The sequence below is a fragment of the Canis aureus genome, chromosome 9 (assembly GCF_053574225.1).
Source record: "Canis aureus isolate CA01 chromosome 9, VMU_Caureus_v.1.0, whole genome shotgun sequence".
Classification (NCBI taxonomy): domain Eukaryota; kingdom Metazoa; phylum Chordata; class Mammalia; order Carnivora; family Canidae; genus Canis; species Canis aureus.
In genome coordinates this window covers 63,951,093-63,972,976 of record NC_135619.1, presented here as the reverse complement: position 1 = coordinate 63,972,976, position 21,884 = coordinate 63,951,093, and the positions used below count along the sequence as shown (strand labels likewise).

General features: G+C 46.3%; 1 protein-coding gene across 6 annotated transcripts in view; it reads left to right on the top strand.

The window, feature by feature from the left end:
- FOXN3 (forkhead box N3) overlaps window positions 1–21,884 on the top strand; it is a 393,063-nt gene that overhangs the window by 91,360 nt on the left and 279,819 nt on the right. For all 6 annotated transcript variants that reach the window (XM_077910311.1, XM_077910309.1, XM_077910308.1 and 3 more), the window contains exon 2: window positions 21,519–21,637. The gene's annotated coding sequence lies outside the window, so the exon portion shown is untranslated. The remainder of the gene's footprint in view (window positions 1–21,518; window positions 21,638–21,884) is intronic.

The following is a 21,884-nucleotide window of genomic DNA, read 5'->3' as shown; positions in this document are numbered from 1 at the left end:
TCCTCTTCTTCCCTCACTCACTGCTTTTCTCTTTTTCTGGCATCTTCTCCTCTGTTCTGGCTTGGCTGGTTGTTACCTTGTCTTCCGTGGTCAGCAGCCCTCACCTGGTTCTCCGGTCACCCTTTCACAGTAGCTAGAGGAAACAAAGATAAAGCCATGTCCCCTCCCTTCTGGCTCATCTGGAAATGCTACCAACTTTTCTCTAAGTGGAGGGTGTGTGTGCGTGTGTGTGCGTGTGTGTGAGACAGAGAGAGAGGTAGAGAGGGAGGGAGGGAAGGAGAGGAGGGAATGAAAGAGTAGGAGATTGTTACAGTTGGGGCAATAGTGAATCGGGCTTTGAGATAAAAAACAAACTCAAAACGGTGGTATGGGAGCCAGCGTTAGACAGCATGGAAGGAGGGTTTGGGGAAGCTGTAAATGCGTAGTTTCTTTCTTTTTTTTTTTTTTTTTTTAAGATTTTATTTATTTATTCACGAGAGACAGAGAGAGGCAGAGACAAAGACAGAGGAGGAGCAGGCTCCATGCAGGAAGGCTGATATGGGACTCGATCCCCGGTCTCCAGGAACACACCCTGGGCCAAAGGCAGGCACTAAAGCGCTGAGCCACTCAGGGATCCCTGCGTACTTTCTTTCTTGTATTTCACTCCTACTGCTTTTGATGTGTGAAGGTTGGTCCCTGTGCCACCCAGCAGCCCTTGCTTCACGGTCCTAAAGGGGATCCCCACACCTGCCACTTTGGCATCTTGATTATTTTGAGCCGAAGGGCCTTGAAAGACAGCTGTTACCGGAGGGGCTCTCCGCTGACCCCATCTGTACCTAAGAAGGACATGCATTTCCTGTGAGGAAGGTGGCCTCCCAGGACCAGGAAGAGGAGAGCATTGTTCTCACTGGTGATGGGGAGCTGAAGCTCAGATGAGGCTGTACAAGGCAAACTTACTGCAGTAGCACTTATCTCCCTGACACATTTCCTTGTCACTTCCCACAAATCCCTTGTTCCTTTGCTTTGTCACATCTCCACAATGTATCCTTCTTTGTTAAAATGGCATATAAACCCCTGGGTCTAACCACCTGGGGCTCGTACTTCTTTCTGTGAGACCCCCTGTGACACATAAAAATGTTAATACCACATAAAATTTGCTTGCTTGCTTCTCCCCCTTTTAATCTCTCTCTTGTCGGTTTAACCTACAGGCCCCAGGTACCGAACCTAAGAGGGTAGAAGGAAAGTCTTTCCTCTCCTAGAGTTCTGAGCAGCTGTCCTACAGCTCACCCGGTGCGTGGCTTCCTGCCCTGCCCTGGAGGGAAGCAGACGTAATTGTTAGTTCGATGCCATAGGCAGATGGCTACAGGCAAACAGGAGCATGTGTCTAGAGAGTCTGCGCTGTTAGGACTGCAAAACCTCATTAAGCCTAGGTTAGTGTAGGTCCAGCATATTTAGGCGGTGACCCTAGGCCTCAGGGCAAACTGAGCTGTGAGTGAATGTGAATTGTAATGTGAGTTATAACTCAAGTGGGTCCTCTGAGAACCCTAACCCCTGGGGATCTGAATCTGGATCAAGTCAAGTGAGTCCGGACCCTCATGAATGTCCCTAGGCCAGCCCCGGCTAGGTATGCACATCTAGAATGGAAAAGGAGTCGAAAGTGGCCTTTGGGGTAAAGGCAGGCAGGGGTAAGCTTGGTCATTTCAATCTATGACTTCAAAGTCCTAACTTCCAAGCTCCAAACATGTCTTGTCATTCTGAAGGTGACCATGACCACGGGTCCTCTGGGCCCTTCGGGGGAGCTGCCCACAGCTCCGCACTGATTGGAGATGTGTGCTGGTGAGGTGCTCAGCAGCGTGGATCCTGGCTTCCGCGGGACGCACAGCCCTCTCTGCTTGGTTAGGGCCTTTGGGGGGGATATGCTGGACTGGTCCCAGGGAAGGTCTGACTTTTACTGGTTCTGCGGATGTCACGAGACTCCTCTGGGATCCCTGTCCTGGGTCTTAGAACTGAAGCCACTGTCAGACCAGATCCCACGTTCTGGTTATAAAGAGGAGCAGATGGCAGAGAGTTATTGGGGGTTTAGGCGGCTGGGGTTCTCATCCCAGGCCCACCACCAGATAGCAGTGAGACCCTGCACAAGTCATTTGCCTCCCTGAGCCACCACCTTATCTCATGTGTGAGGAGGAATCACCATCCTGCCTTCTGGCTTCTCTTGAATCCTCCCCATGTGCAAGCAGGAGTGGGAGGCCCCTCGCATGGGGAGGCCTGCTTGCCAGTTGCGATCTGCCTCTTGTCTGTGGGGGCCCCAGGAGGAGGAAGGAGGAGGAATCTGGGCTGAATGGTGAATGAGAGCTGGAAAACCAGGGGGATGCCTTTCTCCACGAAGCCCATACTTGCAGGACAAGATAAAAATATCTCCTCCAGTCTAACAACGGACCTTTTTGAAATATTGAAGAGGTAGTTTTCCCAGATTGGAAAATAGCATATTAGATATAAGCAGGTGATCTCTGAAGTCTGAGAGGATGAATCTGGTTGGTACCTTAACAGTTTTATTAAAAACTAATTTTTTTCCTTCATTCTACAAATACTGAAGAGCCTATCATGCCATTATGCACCACACCCTGGAATAGATATGGCAATGAACAAAACAGAAAAAAATCCTTGCCTTCTTGGGGCCAATTGGCTAGTGGAGAGATGGACAAGGAACTGTGTTGGGTGCTGTGCCTGGCATAGAGTCTGCTTGTCCCTCTTCCTCTGCTCTTCCTCTTGCTCCCTTTCACTCTCTCTTTCTCTCTCTCTCAAATAATAAATAAACAAAATCTTTAAAAAAAATAAGAGCTACTTGATAGTGATTTGATTTTTGGCTATGTGCAGAGCCTTTCTTTGGGAGCAGGAGAAAGGCCTAAAATCATCAGTCACAGAATATGTTGTAGATCCCACTACTCAACGTGTGGTCCATGTTGAGCTCGACCATCCCCCGTGTGCTAGTTAGAAACACAGAGTCTCAGGCCCTATCCCGGACCTACTGAGGCAGACCCTGCCTCTGGTGGGGCCTGCAGGTGATCTATGGATGTATTCAACTAAGAAGCACCATCTAGAGCCATCTGTGGCTTTGGGCATCAGAAGCCTGGGAGTCTGAAGCGCGGCCCCTGAAGACCCAGGCGATCTAGGGCAGGCCCGCCAGTACTGTCCGCCTGAGCCTCTTCCTCTGTGGAAGGAAGAGATGACAGTGACACGGACACGCCCCTGCCCCAGCCCTGCTCCTCTGCTTTTCCAGGCACACATCACTCTTAGCACCCTGCCCCTTATTCACGGGACCACCCTCTCCGGGGTCATGTGGGGTGCGGGGGTGCTCCAGGATGCTGGTCCGCTGGCTTTTGTGGCATGTCTAGGATGTGTTTCAGTGGGCTCAGAGATGGCCTTTCCTCCTAGCAGAGTGTCACCGATGGCCCAGGTCTGCGTGCGGCCTCCCCGCATCACGGGCTCCCTGCCCACTTGGGCAAGGCTCGGGGGCTCATCTAGAGACCACCTTCCCATCATCTTTCGCCGGGTCTCTTAATGGGCCCCGGGGTTGCAGGTGCAGGAAGGCTGGTTGCCTTTGTGGGTGCGTGGAGATGGCGCGTCCCGGGAGGAGCAGTGCTTCTGCATCGTGCCGGCTGGTCCCCACGAGGACTGGGCATCGCGTCCTCAGCCTGCCCTCCTGGAGAGGGACAGCGCACGGCCCTGTGGCCTGGGTACGAACCCCGGGGTCTCGGCATCCTAACTGTGGCTCGGCTATTATTAACTTCTGAGGAACTTCGGGCGAATCACTTCGCGTGCCTGGCTATCAGGCTGCGTATTGATAAAATGGGGTTGCGATCATTTCTGCTTCACAGGCAGGTTTATTGAGGCTTCATTATATAAATGCTTCTTAAGTGTGTGATTTCCGGGCCTAAGTCACTAGGTATCCTAACCTACTTTTTTTTTATTTTAATGAGTGTGAAATCCTGTCTCTCCTTCTGTCCATTTAACGACTGCAGCATTGACGAGCAGATAGTGGCAAATGCCTATTAATGTTACTTGCGGATCAGCGTGGGTTAAGAAACAAACCAGACGTCGACCTTCCCTGGCTGTTTCTGAATTAGTCACACACTTCCCATTATTTGTGTATGTCAGCAGTATGACCCAAATAACGTTAGGGTTGATCTCTCTTGGAAAATGTTCTGGGCTTCTCCTGACAATAGAGTTAAAGGCAAGCTGATGTATGGCTCGCGATCAAATAGAAAGACCTTTTCAGCATAGCACTTGCTCAACTAGGGAGTTATTATTGAACGTTGGTTTCTGGATGTGGTCAAATTCTCAGGTTTCTCAAGTGTTTCCTGGCCTGCTAAGGGCTGGAGTAGAAAGCAGGCCACATTTTTCCATTGGTAGAGCAACCCGATCGCTCCAGTGGCCCCGCGTCTTACCTTACTGCCTTGGAATTCCAGATCGGCCCCATGCTTGCTGGGCTTGGGTGTTTTCAGATCTTCGCTGTTGTGCCGATCCATGGCCTTCTGGGCTTGCCTGACTGACGACTTAATCAGCTGCTGTCCGTGCTGCATAAAGCAGCTGGGCTCAGGGACGCTATTTCATTAGCTGTGTAATCTTAGGCACCCTCCAGGTTAAGGCAAGCAAGCGAACCACACAGCATCCACAGCAACCACCCAACCACCGAACTCCCTTGGTCACCCTGGGTCTCTGATCAAGTTTAGGCTGCAGAGATAAAGTCAGACCATTGCAGCTGAGCTTGGCAGACCCCACAGAGGGAGCCAAGTCCCAGATCGCCCGTGTTATCCAGACCTTCCCACTTCTGCCTTGGATTCTGTTTCACTGCCCAGGATGGAGATCATATTTGCCTTCTAGGGTACTTGAAGGCCTGTTGAAGAAGGACGTGCTTCCTGGCAAGTTCATGTCTGGTTTGGAAGCTCCTGGGGCGGCGGGGCGAGTGGGGATTGGATGCAAGAGCTCAGGGTCTCAGGTCTCTAGAAGGGCAAATTGGGATTGAAGAAGTGATCGCTGTTGGTCCTATGGGCCGTGACTGCTTCTGCAGGGAGTTTGGTCTGGTAACATTGCAATAAGTCATCTTATAAAAAGTTCGTACCAAGAAGGGCATCTCTACCAAGCAATATGAAGCCGCTCCTCAGAGATTTTCCCCAGCCCTGGGGCTTTGAATTGGGGTGAGGAGCGGGGAGCAGGCTGGAGACCTGGGCAGCTGGACCATGTTATCGTGGACACCAACACCGTCCTCGCACTGAACTGTGGCTCTTTGCCCTGCTCCCTGCCCTTTGCTGTGCTCTCTGATGTCCCTGAGAAGAGCACCAGTCTTCATAAACTGGGGCCGACTGAAAGACCAGTCCATTGTTTTGTTTTGTTTTGTTTTTAAGATTTTATTTATTTATTCATGAGAGACACAGAGAGAGAGGCAGAGACACAGGCAGAGGGAGAAGCGGGCTCCCTCTGGGGAGCCCGATGTGGGACTCGATCCCAGGACCCCGGGGTCATGCCCTGAGCCGAAGGCAGACACTCAACCTCAACCACTGAGCCATCCAGGTGTCCCAAGACCAGTCCATTGTGAATTATTGCCAGGATAGATCCAAAAGAATGCTATCATTTCTGTTCTCCCGACTTCTTACCGAGTTGGTAAAAGATGGCACACTTCTGTCACGAGTCCTGCCACCTACTTCTCATCTCCAAGTGCATAGGAATCATAGCGTTGAGTGTTTGGACCTCTCCATGGCGTCGCCATCCTGCAAACACATGGGATGGATTCTTGACACGCGGCTTGGAAAGCAAGGGAGCATAATTATTGCCATAGATTTTAGTCTCCTGCCAGGGTTCGTGTCTCCCAAATGCACGTGAGTGGATTAGCAATGTGCGTGACCACTTGGCTGGTATGCTCCGTGACGGAGTGACCCAGTTAGAGGCTTGGCCCGGGCTGGTTGGGCACTGTCCGGGAACCTTCCCAGCTGGGGCCAGGGGCTTGTGCTATTCTAGTCAAGAGTGCAAACAAGCAGCAGAGCCAAGGGGACAGTCCCTGCTATTGGTTTAATCCCTGGCTCATTTCCCTCCTAGCCATGTAGATAAATAGACTGGAGTAAGAAGACAATCCAATGGGCCCGACATTAGAGCTTGTGTCACCGTGTCACCTATGTCTTTGGGAAGCAGCCATTGTAAGAGGTCTTCAGGTTTTGCATCCAATTGCTAACCAAACCTGAAACACTTCCAGACTCCTGAATGTGTTAAGATGCCCAGTGAGGCAAGAATCATTACTGCACCCTCAGTAGTGACCAAGCAGACCTCCAGCGTGGTCGTGACCTAGTGAAAATCCCACACTAGCCAGGCTGGGACAGCAGCCCAGCCCCTGACTCCGTCTGCCCTACTATTGTCTCTCAGATGGTGAAGTGGCTCAATCTATAAAACGTGTGGTTGCTATGAATTACTGTTGTTGGTAAGGAGAATTGGAAACATTCGCATTTCTAGATTACCTTTCAAATATTCAAATTCATGCACCAGTAGCATATGGCTAGAACTTTTATTTTTTCACTCAGATGTCTTCCAATGTGCTGCATTGAATTCCAAATCCACATCAGGTTTGAATTTTGAAAATGCCAACTGTATACTAACTGAATGTGAGAAATGAAGAAAACTTTCATAAATGTTTTTTTTTTTAAATAAATGGTGATTTATTTTTCAGCATTTGGATAAAGCAGCTGTATGGATTTTTTTTTCCCATTTTGTTTCATTTGCATCTTGATAATATTGAGGGAACAATATTGCTGATGTATTCTTAGTTAATTTTCTAACAAGAGAGTTCCACAATACCACGTAGCAAACATCCAAGGAACACGGACCCTGGCATTCTTTCCCGTCATCTCTGCTGGCCAGGAACATGGACTAGGCTTTGGGTGGATGGAGAAGCCTTGGTTGTCCTCAGACAGCTGTGTCTGCTGTGTCTTCTCGATCTGTCCAAAATTTTGGTCCTGTAATTATCCGACTCTGTTTTCTTCCCGTTTGGAATTGAGTTTCATTTGCAGGTGCCGTTCATGTCACTTACCAGAGAAGAGATTCTCAAGCACTTTAGAACTAATAAAGGAGGGCTTTTATCTGCTATGTTTTCCTCAGTTGCGAGAAAATTAGTCTGAATGTGCGGATTTTGCATGACCTCAGTCAGAGACACTATTGCTGGAAAGAACATTAGCGTGAAGTCAGAAAACTGTCTGATAGAATCCGGGGACGGGGTTCTAATAGCTTCCTGAGCTTTGAGGTGCTCATTTGTAGAAACCTCCCCCAGCTCTACCGTCGAACGTATTACCACAAAGTGCGATTTATGCATTGTACATCTTCAAACCTAAGTCAGCATTTACTGTCAAAGAAAACCTTATTTTATGTACTGCTAAGAAAAAAATGCTGCCTAATATAATTAGATGCACTCATTTCAGGGAGCTGAAATGCAGAAAAATGTGCATTTTAGAATTGGTGAAATGTAACTTAATTATGAGTGGAGCTGCAGTTGGGTTGTTGAGATAATGCTAAATTTTATAATTTTGTACATGTTGATGGAGATTTATTTCTAACATATAAAAACCTAAAACACCCATGTATCCATTACCCAACTTTGGCAGATCTGAACATTTTGCCACATTTACTCAGATATTTTAAAAAAGGAAACATTGGAGCGCCTGGTTTGGTTAAGCCTCCGACTCTTGGTTTTGGCTCAGGTCATGATCTCGGGGTTGTGAGATTGAGCCCTGTGTTGGGCTTCACACTCCGTGTGGAGTCTGCTTGAGAGTCTCCCTCCCTCTCTGCCCGCCCCCCCTCACAGGAGTACATGCTCTCTTGCAAATAAATATAAAGATCTTGATGCGCCAGGCTGGCTCATTTGGTTGGGCATCTGCCTTCACCTCTGGTCATGATCCTGGGGGCCCTGGGATTGAGCCTTGTGTCAAGCTCCCTGCTCAATGGGGAGTGTGCTTCTCCCTCTCCCTCTGCCTCTTCCCCTGCTTGTGTTCCCTCTCTCTCTCTCAAATAAATAAATAAAATCTCAAAAAAATTAAATCTTAAAAAAAATAAAAATAAAAAATAAAACATTGATGATACAGTTGCAAGCCCCTATGTGCCTCACGCTCTAATCTCAAGACTCCTCTCTCCCTCATGACCCATATAATCCCTATCCTGATTTGGTGCTTATCATTCCCATGCGTGTTTGTAAACAGGTTTGTGTCCACAAATACATTTAGCATTTTTAAAACACAGCTTGTTGTCTACTAGTATCCATTTCCTTTTAATCATAGAACCTCGGAGCTTTATTTTATTATTTTTTAAAGATTTTATTTATTTATTCATGAGAGACAGAGAGAGAGGCAGAGACACAGGCAGAGGGAGAAGCAGGCTCTCTGTGGGGAACTTGATGTGGGACTCAATTCCAGGACCCCAGGGTCATGACCTGAGTCAAAGGCGGACGCTCAACCGCTGAGCCCCCCCAGGCGTCCCAAACCCCAGAGCTTTAGCTGAACGCTGCCTGCCAGCCATGGCTAAGTGACTAAGTTCTGGCTAATAGATGAACATGACAAGGGCTATACAACTTTAGGGTTTTGCCTTTAAAAGAAAGGAAAAAACCCTTCGTAGTGGTAGTGAGCTGCCTATCCAAATGTGGGAAACACACCAGGAGGTAATAGAGCTACAAGGTCGAAAAATCCTGCCTCAACGAGGCCCGCTCCCTAACCATATCCCACCCTCCCTGGTCCCACCACCAGATTGTCTATCATCTTAGGCTGGGAGATAAACAAACTTCTTTTTATTTAAGTCATTGGTGTGATTTGATCTCCATTAGATCCAAAAATGTTCCAGTAGAAGTGGTTTACATTCTGATGATGTACATTACTAGTGACCTATTGTATTAAAAACTTCCTTTTGCTTAGTAGGATTAGGATAAAGCGAATTGATCTAATTCATTGCATCCTTAGATTTAAAAAGGAAAACAATACATTTTTTAGCTTCCCCAGTGGCCATCTCTGTTAGTGTCCAGTCCTGGAGTGGACATAACCCTGTTGAGAGCACATTAGTTAAGTGCAGTGATTATCTTCCATATGGAGCTAGAGCAAGTTCATACACACTGGGGCTGGCTGGCTGCTCTGTCCCCAACTGGAGACATCTAAAGCCATTGTCACAATGGAAAGGGAAAAGTTTCCATTCCCAGGAGGATTTTCTTCCCAACACGACTGAGTGTCCATGTGAGCATCGTAAAACTGGGGCCTTCCTGGTCATTTTCTCCAGGAGCCTGGCCCCCAAAGCTCCCCGCCATCTGCACGACGGAGTAGAACAATCCAGGAAAAGCAGGGCCCTCATTAGCTGGCTGGCATCCTTGCAGCTCTGTGCCCAGGCACCTTGCTCATTGGAATGCTTGCTTCCTACAGAGTGCTGAGGTGGCTTAGGGGTTCCACGCAGAGGCGCAGTGTCTGTTTCAGAGCCATAGGTGGATACTAGGGGGGCACAGGGACCAGTTCCTTCCTGTGCCACTTTGTGGCCCTGATTGTGCCTGAGGGGAGCACACCCACCAGGCTGCCACTACTCTCTCTGGCCAGTGTGAACTCTGGCCTTTGAGGCAAGTCTGCTTATTGGTTTCCCTCTCAAAGGGCGCTTTGAGTGCTGCAAGGCAGCTGGCCTCTCCTTTTGAGTGGTGGTGGTGCTATCACTGCCAGTCATATGGGGTACACCTTGACGTTGGGCCTTTTGCCCCCTTTTACCTTATGAATTGGATTCTTAAACCTAGCGGTTTAGCGCCACCTTCAGCCCAGGGTGTGATGCTGGAGACCTGGAATCGAGTCCCACATCAGGCTCCCTGCATGGAGCCTGCTTCTCCCTCTGCCTGTGTCTCTGCCTCTGTCTCTCTCTCTCTCTGTCTCTCATGAATAAGTAAATATATAAAATCTTTAAAAAAAAAAGAATTTTATAACAATAAATAAATAAATAAATAAATAAATAAATAAATAAATAAAATAAAAGATTGTCAGGTGAGTAGTTCTCAGACTCCTGCAGGCCATACATGGATCTGATGCAAAGATCATGGGTGTCCCCTATGCTGTTGTGCCGACCGCTTCCAAACACATGTCAGGGTCCCCCAGAGTGAACAGGAAGGTGAGCCCTGCTCTAAGAGATTCAGCCCATGAGTTAAGTTTACGGTGGAAAAAGCTCAGCCAAATGATACAAAATTCCTTCCTTCCACAGAGGCTGGAAATTCTGCAGCGCCGAGTCCAGCACAATAAGGAAAAAAGGCCAGGGTAGCATGCGAAAGTCAGAATTCTGCATTCTACCTAATTGAACTGCACATTTCCTTGGACAGTTTTTCGGATTCTAAAAAAAAAAAAAAAAAAAATTAGAAATAAAAATTCCCCTAAACCCGGTTCTCACATCGATTTGCCGAGTAATCGGTTCCCCAGAAATTCCATTCTATTTTGAGTGTTTTGGCATTCATTGCTAGTATCTCCAGAAGTTATTTAATTTAAAAATGAAAATTAAACGTAAGCTAGAATTTAAAAACAAGCTGGGTGTGCCCCGAGAGGGCTCGATTTATAAACCTCATCATGCCAAAGAAATGGCCAAAGAAGTAAAGGACATTGCTGCGTAAAAGCACTCAGAAAGGTTTTAAATGGTAGGAAAATTGCTCATTAGGTGACTGGCTTTAGGCTAATTGACCTGGAGTCAATGGCATCCAAAAGTTGACACTTTTGTGCCCAGGGACACTCTCTCAGGCCTGTATTCATCTTATTTCAGACAAAATTCTAATCAGCTCTCTTATTTGGTTTCCCAGCCTCTGGCATATTAGATGTGAATCAAGCAGGGAGGGAGTGGCGAGAGCCAGGCCACTTTGCCTGGTGAGAAGGCCAGCTGATACCCTGACAGCCAGGAGCGGGAAGCAGAGGCCAGAGAGAATTAAAATGTAAATATAGGGATTAGCAAATCACAGTAGTGTGGGGCCTGTTCCTATGTGGGTGACCTCCTCCCCTGCCCGCCCATGCCTCTGTGGCTTCTGAGAGCACCTGTGTATCATAATGTGCATGATGCCAGTCACGTCATGACAAATATTTATAACAGGCTAAATCACATGCTCTGTGCTTTGCCCAATTCATTGTTTGGTTATACAGTCCAATTTAGAAGTGTTTTCATCCAAAGGAACCAAATCGTACTCTTGGATGGGGCATCCATTTGAAGGTGCCCAGTTTCCCCCTGCCCTCCGTGAGAAGACTGCCCAGGACACCTGCCCATAGGATGTCTTCCAGGGCTTTCTGAAACTCCACCCCCCCACCCCCACCCCGGGCCAAACTACAACAATTCAGTGGTCTGGAAAAATTTCACTTCTAGGAAGTCCTCTTTCCCCCAAATATGTAGCATGACTGAATCCGGTTAACTCTTGACATTCAGGGTAATGTGTTCAGGAGGCTTGTGAATAGCCCAAATCATGATGAAATGATGGTGGCTGTGAGTCCAGAGTGGCTTACTTCCTTAGGGTGGTGTGTTGCAAGCAAACTTGTTTGCTTGTTTGTTTCTGTCTTTCTATTTATAAGTGTTGTTACTGCAGTTATTTTAAGTCCTTTACAACCAACTTCATTTGTGAGCATACCCGGGGGCATATGGAGAGACCACTACGTCGGGTAATAGAAGATAAGATTCTGCTGCTTGATGTCTGACCGTGGGCCCATCACTGACTTTGAGAACCTCGGTGCTCTCTAGTGAGAGATGAGGTTGAGGACACTTGCCCAGCTAATATTATCATAGTATAGTCTTGTCATAGTCAAATGGGATGACCTGTGTGAAAATGCTTGGTAATACCCAACAAATGTAGATAGAGAAGTGCAAAGTAAACGTAAGGAGCCCCTGCTGTATTGCTGTGGCTCTGCTCCTTACGTTGGTAAAGTACTGCTCATGATCAGTTAAAATAGGTCATCTTTACCCGCCCTGCTAATACCCAAAGGCTAGGCTTTATACTCCCCCTAACATCATCTTGAGATGCTTTTATTTTATTTTATTTTAAAGATTTTATTTATTTATTCATGAGAGACACAGAGAAAGAGGCAGAGACACAGGCAGAGGGAGAAGCAAGCTCCCCATGGGGAGCCCGATGTGGGACTTGATCCCAGGACCCTGGGATCATGCCCTGAGCCGAAGGCAGACGCTCAACCACTGAGCCACTCAGGGGCCCCTTGAGATGCTTTTAAAAAGTGACATCCCTTTCACTACTAAGGTGTATTTATCTTTTTTCTGTTTTGCTTTATCTTCGGGATGAGTTGATTATTATCATAGTATGTAGCCAAAAGAATGATTCAATTTGGGGAAGTGACAGGAAATTTTTGCGTATTGTTGGTAGGATGTGTTTGCCATAATCCCCACGAATACAGTAGTGGTTTCTTTAAAACGTGCCAGTTCGGAGTCACGGATCTGCACTTTTCAAGCCTACAATTGATTGTTTAGTGCGAAAATTGTATTCAAGTGAAGCACATCAGCATGCAAATCTAAAGTGTGGCCATTTTCATCTAGATTGAATATTATTAACTAGCCCAAGGGATAGGATGTAATTAAGATTTTGAACAGCTTACTTTTGTCTACTGCCATGAGTAACCTCAACATGTAAAGTGGCATACTGGTTGGAATAATAGGAAGATGGCCCGATGTGCCCAATATGTATACATTTTGCCTCGTAGGTGTAATAAAAGAATATTTGACTTTTCGCCACTGTTCCAAACATCTGATGAGGGCAGCGATTTGAACTTGAGGCAAATAAGAGAATATTCCCATTCCAGGAAAATCACATTTCTTTCTGAATGATGGCGGATTTCCATCTTGTTAGCCATTCACTCATTCTAATACCTTTTTCCATGGGCTTAGGAACAAAGACCGAGCGGGGCCAGATGAAGCCCTTGTTGAGGGTTTATGCTTTTTGCCTAATTAAAGCTATTGGATTTACAGCCTGCTCATGCAGGCTCTGGTTCGAAGGAAGAACAACTCTTTTTTTTTTTTTTGTAATTTTTATTTATTTATGATAGTCACACACAGAATAAGAGAGAGAGAGAGGCAGAGGCATAGGCAGAGGGAGAAACAGGCTCCATGCACCGGGAGCCCGACGTGGGATTCGATCCCGGGTCTCCAGGATCGCGCCCTGGGCCAAAGGCAGGTGCCAAACCGCTGCGCCACCCAGGGATCCCGGAAGAACAACTCTTAGCTTGGATCCACTTCAGAAACTTTGCAAGACCTCCCCCTGCCTCCCCCAGAACTGATAAGGCACATGTCCCAAAGCATCTTTCTTTTGGTGCCACTCCATGGTGACTTCTTCTTTGGTGTGAGACAAGATGTTCGCTTTTTTTTTTTTTTTTTTTTTTTTTTTTTAAATTTTTTATTTATTTATGATAGTCACAGAGAGAGAGAGAGAGGCAGAGACACAGGCAGAGGGAGAAGCAGGCTCCATGCACTGGGAGCCCGACGTGGGATTCGATCCCAGGTCTCCAGGATCGCGCCCTGGGCCAAAGGCAGGCGCCAAACCGCTGCGCCACCCAGGGATCCCAAGATGTTCGCTTTTTTGAAATAAATTTAAAAACAAATTTATTTATTTATTTATTTATTTATTTATTTATTTATTTATTTATTGGAGGGGGTCCTACCCACCCCGTATTAAAAGAAGGAAACAAAGTTGTCAATTCCTCCCAGGAGAAGTTAGTGAGGGGCTCCGTTGCCCTGCTCTACTACCTTAAGCGGCTACCCAGCAGGCTGGGTTGGCACACAGCTCATTTCAGCCATCCGTATTTTCAGGTGTACCGTACGTATTTAGTACATCATTTGATAATGCTAAAAAATATTAAAGCAGTGTGAGACTAAAGGAGAAAGAAGATGAATGTTAGCATTCCCCTGGGGTTCATGGGTGAAGGAATTAACACAGCGTGGCACTCTACCCTAGCTGTGTTTGTTTCCATGGCAACAGCTACGTACATGTTTCAGACTATCTACAGTGACACAGTTGCAGAAATAGTAGCTTGCAGGTTTCTGATATCGCATCAGTGGACAGGCAGCACGCACTATATTAAGTAAGTGTAAAAGAATTTAAAATATAGCTCTGATTCCGAGGTCTGTGAGCTCAGCGGAGCCATGCGTCGGGGGTGTCGACATTCCCCTTCCTCACGGCGGCAAAATCTGGGCAAAGTTGAAAGTTGCAAGATTCGAGTGCAACGATTGCCCTTGCTCGGGTAAATAGCAAATGAAACAAATGTGAGTGAGTTGCAAAGGTAAGGAAATGGCCTTGGCGGATGACAGGTTTAAGAAGGAGATGGTCAGGGAAGCTAATTTTCGGGGAGGGGGGTTAGTGATGGGCAAGGAATGAAAGCTCTGGTTGAAAATAGCTGAGTCTGAAAGCAAAGCTAATGGGCAGCAATCCTTAACTGCTGCTGAGTTTATGGCAACTAAGGTCTTTGAATGTATCAGTGTGGACATCGCTTCCGTATAAAAACGATCAGGTGAGGAGCAGAGAGGTTGGTTAGGTGTGCAGTTAGAGGGAATTTGGGGCTCCATTGTCTTTTCTGAATGCTTATGTAAATACCTCTCTTCTCGTGGGGATGACCCTGGTTTGTCTTTGACATTTTGCCGCTACTTTTTGGTACCATTTGCTGGGCTCTCGTGTGTTTATGTTTTGCTGCCACATTGTAGCCTGATAAGACTCTGTGTTGCTTAGAGAGCAGCCAAGTAAAGGATGATAGACTTTGTAAGTGTGTGACTTTGCACTCAGATTGTACGGTAATTTGGGAGAAGTGTTCAGATGTGTATTTATTTACGCGTTCGACCTCTGCTTTTGAATAGCAGCCTAGGTATTAGGTTAATGGATTTCAATGTGCACGTTATGATTGCAGGAGCTTTCAAGTATGTTGTAGTTCAATTTATACTGAGTCTTTAATGTCAAAATATTTTTATTTAGGCCCATTATTCAGTTTAAGCTACATTTACCTTACAGTTTTATTATTCATGTATCAGTGAAGAGAATGTAAAATGGCATGGTAATTTAAGCTAATCTATTCATTTGAGGAAGATTCATCTTCTGACCATAGGTGGACTTTTACAAAAAGTGGCATGAGACGTGCAACTCTTTCGGTATGTACGAGACTGTTTTATGTGCATAGGAAACTATCTACGGTGCCCACTGCATGTTGTTCTTCACAGCAGTTATTTGATTAGATGTTAGGAGAGCACCTATTGCAGGGGGAGAAGGGGCTGTGCTCTCTGGAGCTTCCCCAACACCTGGGTATGTGGGGGGCTGGGACCGACTTTGAATTCTAAATCAGGGATCTGAACCCTAGAATATTAAACACCCCAGTGGATAGGTATGATTTGCCTTTCTAAATAAGGTGGTCCAAAATGAAATTAAGGTTGAAGCCTTCTATCTATGCCCATCTGTAGCCTGAGCCTCCCAGACATGGGAACGGAAGGATGTGTTTTCTATGGGGAGTTTGTGTTTTGGTGGCTCATGCCCAGGGCGGCTCCTTTCTCAGAGGATGAGCCCCCCCTTTCCTAAGACCGTGCTCATTTCTGTTTCAGTTGTGGGACACTGGCAGGGGGCGGGCAGGAGGGCAGGTTTACAGACCTCCACCCCCATGCCCAGCTTCTCTCCATGACAGCTGCAGAAAGCCACCTGTGCTTGTGCCCGTCCCCCTCCGCACCCCTATGCAGAGGAACCAGATACCATTGGTATAAGGTTAATGGATTCATTTGTATAAGGGTTTACATGATTATCTGCTATGACACTTGAGGGGCCCTGGAAACTTTGGGTTTATTAACCTTGGGTTCTGAAACCAGAAATCAAAAAAAGCGTCAATGAACTATTGGGATGACTGACTCAACTTCCATCTGCTTGGAAGTACTAGAGCAAGCCCTTCCAACCATCGAGATGTTTGGGTTGGTTGGTTGGTTTGTTGGTTGGTTGGTTTTTGTTTATCGTCCTCCAGAAATATTTTCCAGTGTAAACCCCCACATGGAAAACAACAGCAACAACACATCCACCAGTCTATATACCATGTTGTTTTAACTCTTTTTTAGGAATAGAAAAACACATGAACCTAGACGTAGAGCCCTAGGCTGAACCAGTCATCCGAATGTAAAATCCTGGCAGTGCTTGTAGGAAACTCAGTTGCTTCCATTTGAAGGTCCAGGAAATTGATTTGGAAAAAAATAAATTTGAGGGATTCCCAGATAGTGGCAGCATGGAATAAATAAGAGAAAAAATGAAGGTACACGCTGATCTTATTGCCAATCTTAAATGGTAATAAAATCTCCAGAATAAACTTCCTGCAGTGTTGCTCATTTGGAGTGTCCACTGCCCAAAACTTCTGAAGGTTCTTGGTGATCACGGGGAAGGCTGGCGTCCAGGGCTTTCCCATTGGTCCCTCTTCAGAGCTCACTCTCTCTCTCTCTCGCTCTCTCAATCCTCTCTCCTTTGACCATCTTACGATGCTGCCCAAAGTCATTAAATACCATGTCTTGACCATGCTGGGAAGTTTCTGGGCTTTTGCTCTGGCCACTACCTTTGCCCAGATGCCTTTCCTCCCATCTTTCTAGCTTTAACCTTAAAGAACTCTCCCTTGCACTCTCAGTGGGATGACTCCTCCATCCTTCATGTTCCCATAACAGTTTCTTTGTCTGCAATCATAGCCCTTATTGCACAATATGAAGACTAGTTGTGTCTGTCCTTAAGTGAGATGTAAGTGTATTAAAGACAAAGGACCATGACTCACGGACTCTTGTAGCTTTTGCCACACCTGAACAGTACTTCAAGCTGTCCTATTTCATTGAATCCTTAACACCTCCTAAAGATATATGTCGTTGAGTCATCTCCAGTGCTCGTGTTCTCTGCTCGAAGAGGGTCTGTGGGATCCTGAGGCTCCTAAGGCTGCGTCTGTCACAGCACCAGGCATCCAGACCAGTTCAGCCTCTTTCAGATGCTTCCAAACTTCTGGCGGTTGGGCATCATGTAAACACAGAAACCAAGTGAATGGCTGATTTCTGTTTTCATATTTCGAGAATCACAAGATTTTACAACCAGAAGGAACCTTAAGGAACTGAACTCATATTACAGAGGAGAGAACTGTGAGTCTGACCTGTGAGGGCCTTTTCCAGAGCCACATGGTTGGTTAGCGACCCGGGCATGTGGATCTGGCCGCTAATCTCTCTACACGATCCCATCTACGGACCCTTCCTGGCCGTGGCCTTGGGTTTCACTTAAGACATCACCAGTCAGCTCGAGCTTTCTGCCCTGTGTTAAGATCGGCTGGCTTTCCCTCTTTAAGCACCATCCTGGGACGGCAGTCCTGTTACCCACTCCTTGCCCAGGGCTGATACCGCTGGGATAGAATGAAAAACAAAAGTGGACTTGAGGTTTTTAACTCCGGGGCCCCAGGAGCAGCGCTGACAATTCATTAGCCATCGCCTCCCCGAGGACACGGCAGCTGCTGAACTCGGTCAGGTTCAGAGCCTTAAAAAGAGTGGAAAAAAGAAAGCACATACTTTCCAGGGCCTGGGCACCGCAGAGCCGGGCCAGCTGGGCGCAGCCCCGTGGCAAGAAGATCTCTTCAGTTTCGGAAACACGAGACCCCGGAGCTTGCACGCAGGGCGGGGCGGGGAACGTGGCTGCAGCTGGAGCTGATTGGCATTGGGTCTCTAACCCGCCTTCTGCCGTAGCCCTGTCAGGCCCTGCCCCTCTGGGGTGCCCACGAGTACCTAAGGAAAGAGCCAGCCCGCCAAGTTGACATAAGGAGCAAGCTGTGTGTGTGCATGTGTGCGTGTGTGCGTGTGTGTGTGCGTGTTTAAAGCCCTGCGTCTGAAGCCCACAAGCTTTTTCAGAGGAACTCCTGGCTTTCTGTGTAAACGTCTACTTCCTCTTGTCCAGAGCTGGCCTGGGAAGGGAATAAAGCGCAATTCGGGTTTCCAAGTTGGAAGCCTGATTAATCTCTCTGCCAGTTACATATGGAAATAAATTAGTAAATGGTCCATCTGGGACTAAACTCCTACAGAGATGATAAATTATCGCCATCATATATGTCAGTGTTGCCGGAGACTGAGTTGTGCTCACCAGGAGCTTGCTGAAAGATAACTGGATGCTCTATCGTGGTCGAAGGAATAAAATTAAAAAAAAAAAAAAAAAAAAAAAAGAGTAAAAAAAAAAATTTGCCTTGAAATGTTTCTTGGGAGGAGGGTTTGGTGGATGCCAATTTGCTCCTTAGGCTTGCTGCTTCTGCAGCTATTTAAAAGGTGAGTCTCAAGGGCATAGGGAACATTTTGCTTTTATACTTTCAAAGGCCAATACAGTAAGTATTAATTCGTACCAAACGTCTCGATGGGCCGGATAATTCTGTACCGTACAGTAGCATTGCACTTTGAATTGTCATAGCAACTTCGGGTGTCTTTTCTTCTTTAGTCTCAGTGAAGGTGGGGCAAGTCGGCCTCTAATTCTCAATCAGTGGGAAACAGGTTTGGAGGGTTAAGTCCCTTACTCCCAATGACTCACATGGCTTAAATGGCAGAACTGGGATGAGCAACCAGATATCGCCGATTCCAAGTCCCTTCCCAGTCCTGTTCCAATTCTGCCACAATCTTGTGTGATGTCAGGACGTTTCTGTATCCGGTCATTCGCCCAGCAGCGTCAGGAACTAACACATTCTATTTATGCCAGGTTTCTGGAGGCAAAAGCCATACCTTCTTGATTGTGCAGAGGTTTTTTTTTTTCCTTCTCTCATCGGAGATGTCGAGTGCTGGTTTAACGTTTTTCCTCCCGACGTGTCTTAATTTGTTTAAATTGAGGTATAATTGACATATAACAGTCTATTAGCTTCAGATGTACAACAGAGTGATCCAATATTTGTGTACATTGTGAAATGATCACCACAATGTAAGTCTAGTTAGTATCCCTCACCTTCCACAGTTACACAAAATTTTGTTTCTTCTCATGAGCCCTTTTAAGACCTATTCCCTTAGCGACTTTCAATTCTGCAGTATTGTCTACTGGTGAACTGTAGTCACCATGTTGCGCACTTCATCCCCATGACTTATTTACGTTGTAACTGGAAGTCTGTAGCTCTTGATCCCTTTGCCCCTTTCTTTCCTCTTCCTACTGCGGGGCTTCATTTTTTTTCCTGTGATTAGGGCACACCGCCATCCACATGAATTATTTTTTATAAAACTAAAACCACAGATGTCTTCAGGGGCTTTTTAGGTATGGTAACATTTTGCCCCTTTGCAGAATGGCCCGAGGCTACCGTGACATCTAGATTCTTGGGCCTACTTTAAAATTTTCTTTTGTGTCTTCCTCCCAGGCAGAACTGCAGCAGTTAATTCTTGAAGCAGTGGAAGTGCACCCTTCTAGAAAGTGTAGTGGGAAGAAAAAAAAAAAAGTACAGAAAAGCAAACTGGCTTTAGAAATCTTTGAGTCATCGAGTTTATCAGACATAAATTTCTAAACAGAAGCAGTAGGTGCCACGGGATGGTCTTCACACAAGAAAGAGAAGCCGCAGGCCCCTAGCATTTACCTGTCCGTACTTGGAAGCCACCTTGTCTCACCCAGAATGCCTTCAGGTTTCTCACGTATCAGCCAGACCTGGTTGTGCCATGCACCTGCCTGGCCCCTCACACTTCCTCACTTCTGGGCCTTTGCTTCAGCTTTTCCCTGTTCCCACCTGTCAAAATTCTGTCCAGATCTCAAGGCCCATTATTATTGTGACTGTCTTGATACATTTCCTTACCTGCTTTCTCCACCCCAACCAGAAAGAAACATCTCCTCAGAAACCAGCTGTTTATTAGAGGAAGTCACACTGCCTGTAGTTGTCTGCATATGTGTCTTATCTCCCATAGTGGATGATACATTTCCTTTTCTTTTCTTTTTTTTTAAAGATCAATTTATTTATTAGAGAGAATGAGAGGAGCGTGCACAAGCAAGGGGAGTGGCCGAGGAAGAGAGAGAATCTCAAGCAGACCCCATGCTGAGCATGGAGCCCTAGGTGGGACTCGATTTCATGACCTCCTGAGATTAGGACCTGAGCCAAAATCAAAAGTCGGGTGCTTAACCTACCAAACCACTCATGTGCACCAAGGACGATATACTTAAGGCAGGGATTTGGTCATCCTCACTCTCTCTGACTCTTTGTCCCTCTACAATCCTTAGTTTAATGCTTTGCCTGTTATTAAAGGTTAACACAGGGGATCCCTGGGTGGCTCAGCAGTTTAGCGCCTGCCTTTGGCCCAGGGCTTGATCCTTGATCCATGTGTCGGGCTCCTGGCATGGAGCCTGCGTCTCTGCCTCTCTCTCTCTCTCTCTAGGTCTATCATGAATGAATAAATACAATCTTAAAAAAAAAAAAAAAGGTTAACACACAGTAGAGTAGCATAGTTTTGACAACGACAGAACAAGTGTCTTTGAATGGGTGGATAAATTAATAATCAAAGGCTTCTAAGAATGACTTGGAAGTCTTATTAAAACAGATTGCTGGGCCCCACCTCCAAATACTCAGATTCAGTAGATCTTGAGTGGGGCCCAACAATTTGTCTTTCGAACAACTCTCAGGGGATGTTCTGCTGCTGTTTCAGGGACCATAGTTGAGAATCGGCGATCTACTGAATTTATTTCCTAGTGTTCTCAATGCCGAAGTTCATAAGATAACATCATTCTTTTCATGAGAGAGTCTATTAATTTGTCTTCTCCAAGGCGTAGGCTAAGAAAATATCTTCCATCAGAAATTATTATGCAACCTATCTCCTGTACCAGCTTTCCTATTTTGTAAGATTATTGGCTAATGGTGGCCCAGTAATTGGTAGCCTAAACATTTAGTGGGATTGATGGGATCTTTTCCCTCAGGAGTAGAGCCAGAGGGACTCCTGGGTGGCTCAGCGGTTGAGCTTCTGCCTTCGGCTCAGGGTATGACCCGCATCGGGCTCCCCATGGGGAGCCTGCTTCTCTCTCTGCCTGTGTCTTTGCCTATCTCTCATGAATAAATAAGTAAAATCTTAAAAGAAAAAAAAGGAGTAGAGCCAGAGTAATTTTATTTGATAACAGAAGAGAGCATCATTGCCTTGCAGCCCGCTTACCTGGTCCGCCCAGCGGATCAAGGCTGGTCCACGTGTTGGAGTGCTGGCCTTGAATGCTTGCTGGTGCTCTGATGTTGTTCCTTTATATAGACAAGTGTTTCTGTGCCAGGTGTAGAGAAGTAAAATAATCTCGTAAATGTCACAATGACCATTGTAGTAAAATAAGATAGTCTCATATCAGTGGCATGTATTTTCAAATTTCTGGGTCCTTTTATGCCCCACGAGGCAGTTTCAAGAACACTCCATCCTGAAAGACCCAGTGATTCGATCACTTTGCAAGAAATAAGAGGTAACTGTTGCAATTGATTTTTTTCCCCCTAAAGTCTTACATCTTTTAGAGTCAGGCCAGAGATGACATCCATTGTGTTTGAGAGGGTCCTCTCTCCTCTGCTCTAATCCGACTCCCTTCTCTTCCTCTCCAGCAGTCACTAGAAGCATCATCTCTTAGAAGACCAGCATTCTTGTGATGATGGAGGCCTGTCTGTCCTGTCTGTGACTGGAGCAATGCTGACCTCGGCTTCCTGGACCCATTCCGACTCAGGTACCCAGGCTCTGTCTTCCCCTGCTCACCTGCACCTCGGGGAGATTGCACCAAATAAGTGAAATACCAAAGCTGAATTTAAATGCAAATGCCAAATTGATTGTTTTCTTCATCAATTGGTATCCTCCCCAATCTTCTTAATGATTAATTTATGCAGCTGATCAGACTGACAATGTGGTCAATCCAATTTAGGCATTAAGATAATGAAAACATTCAATCACATCTTTATTTAAAATTTTGGTGTGTG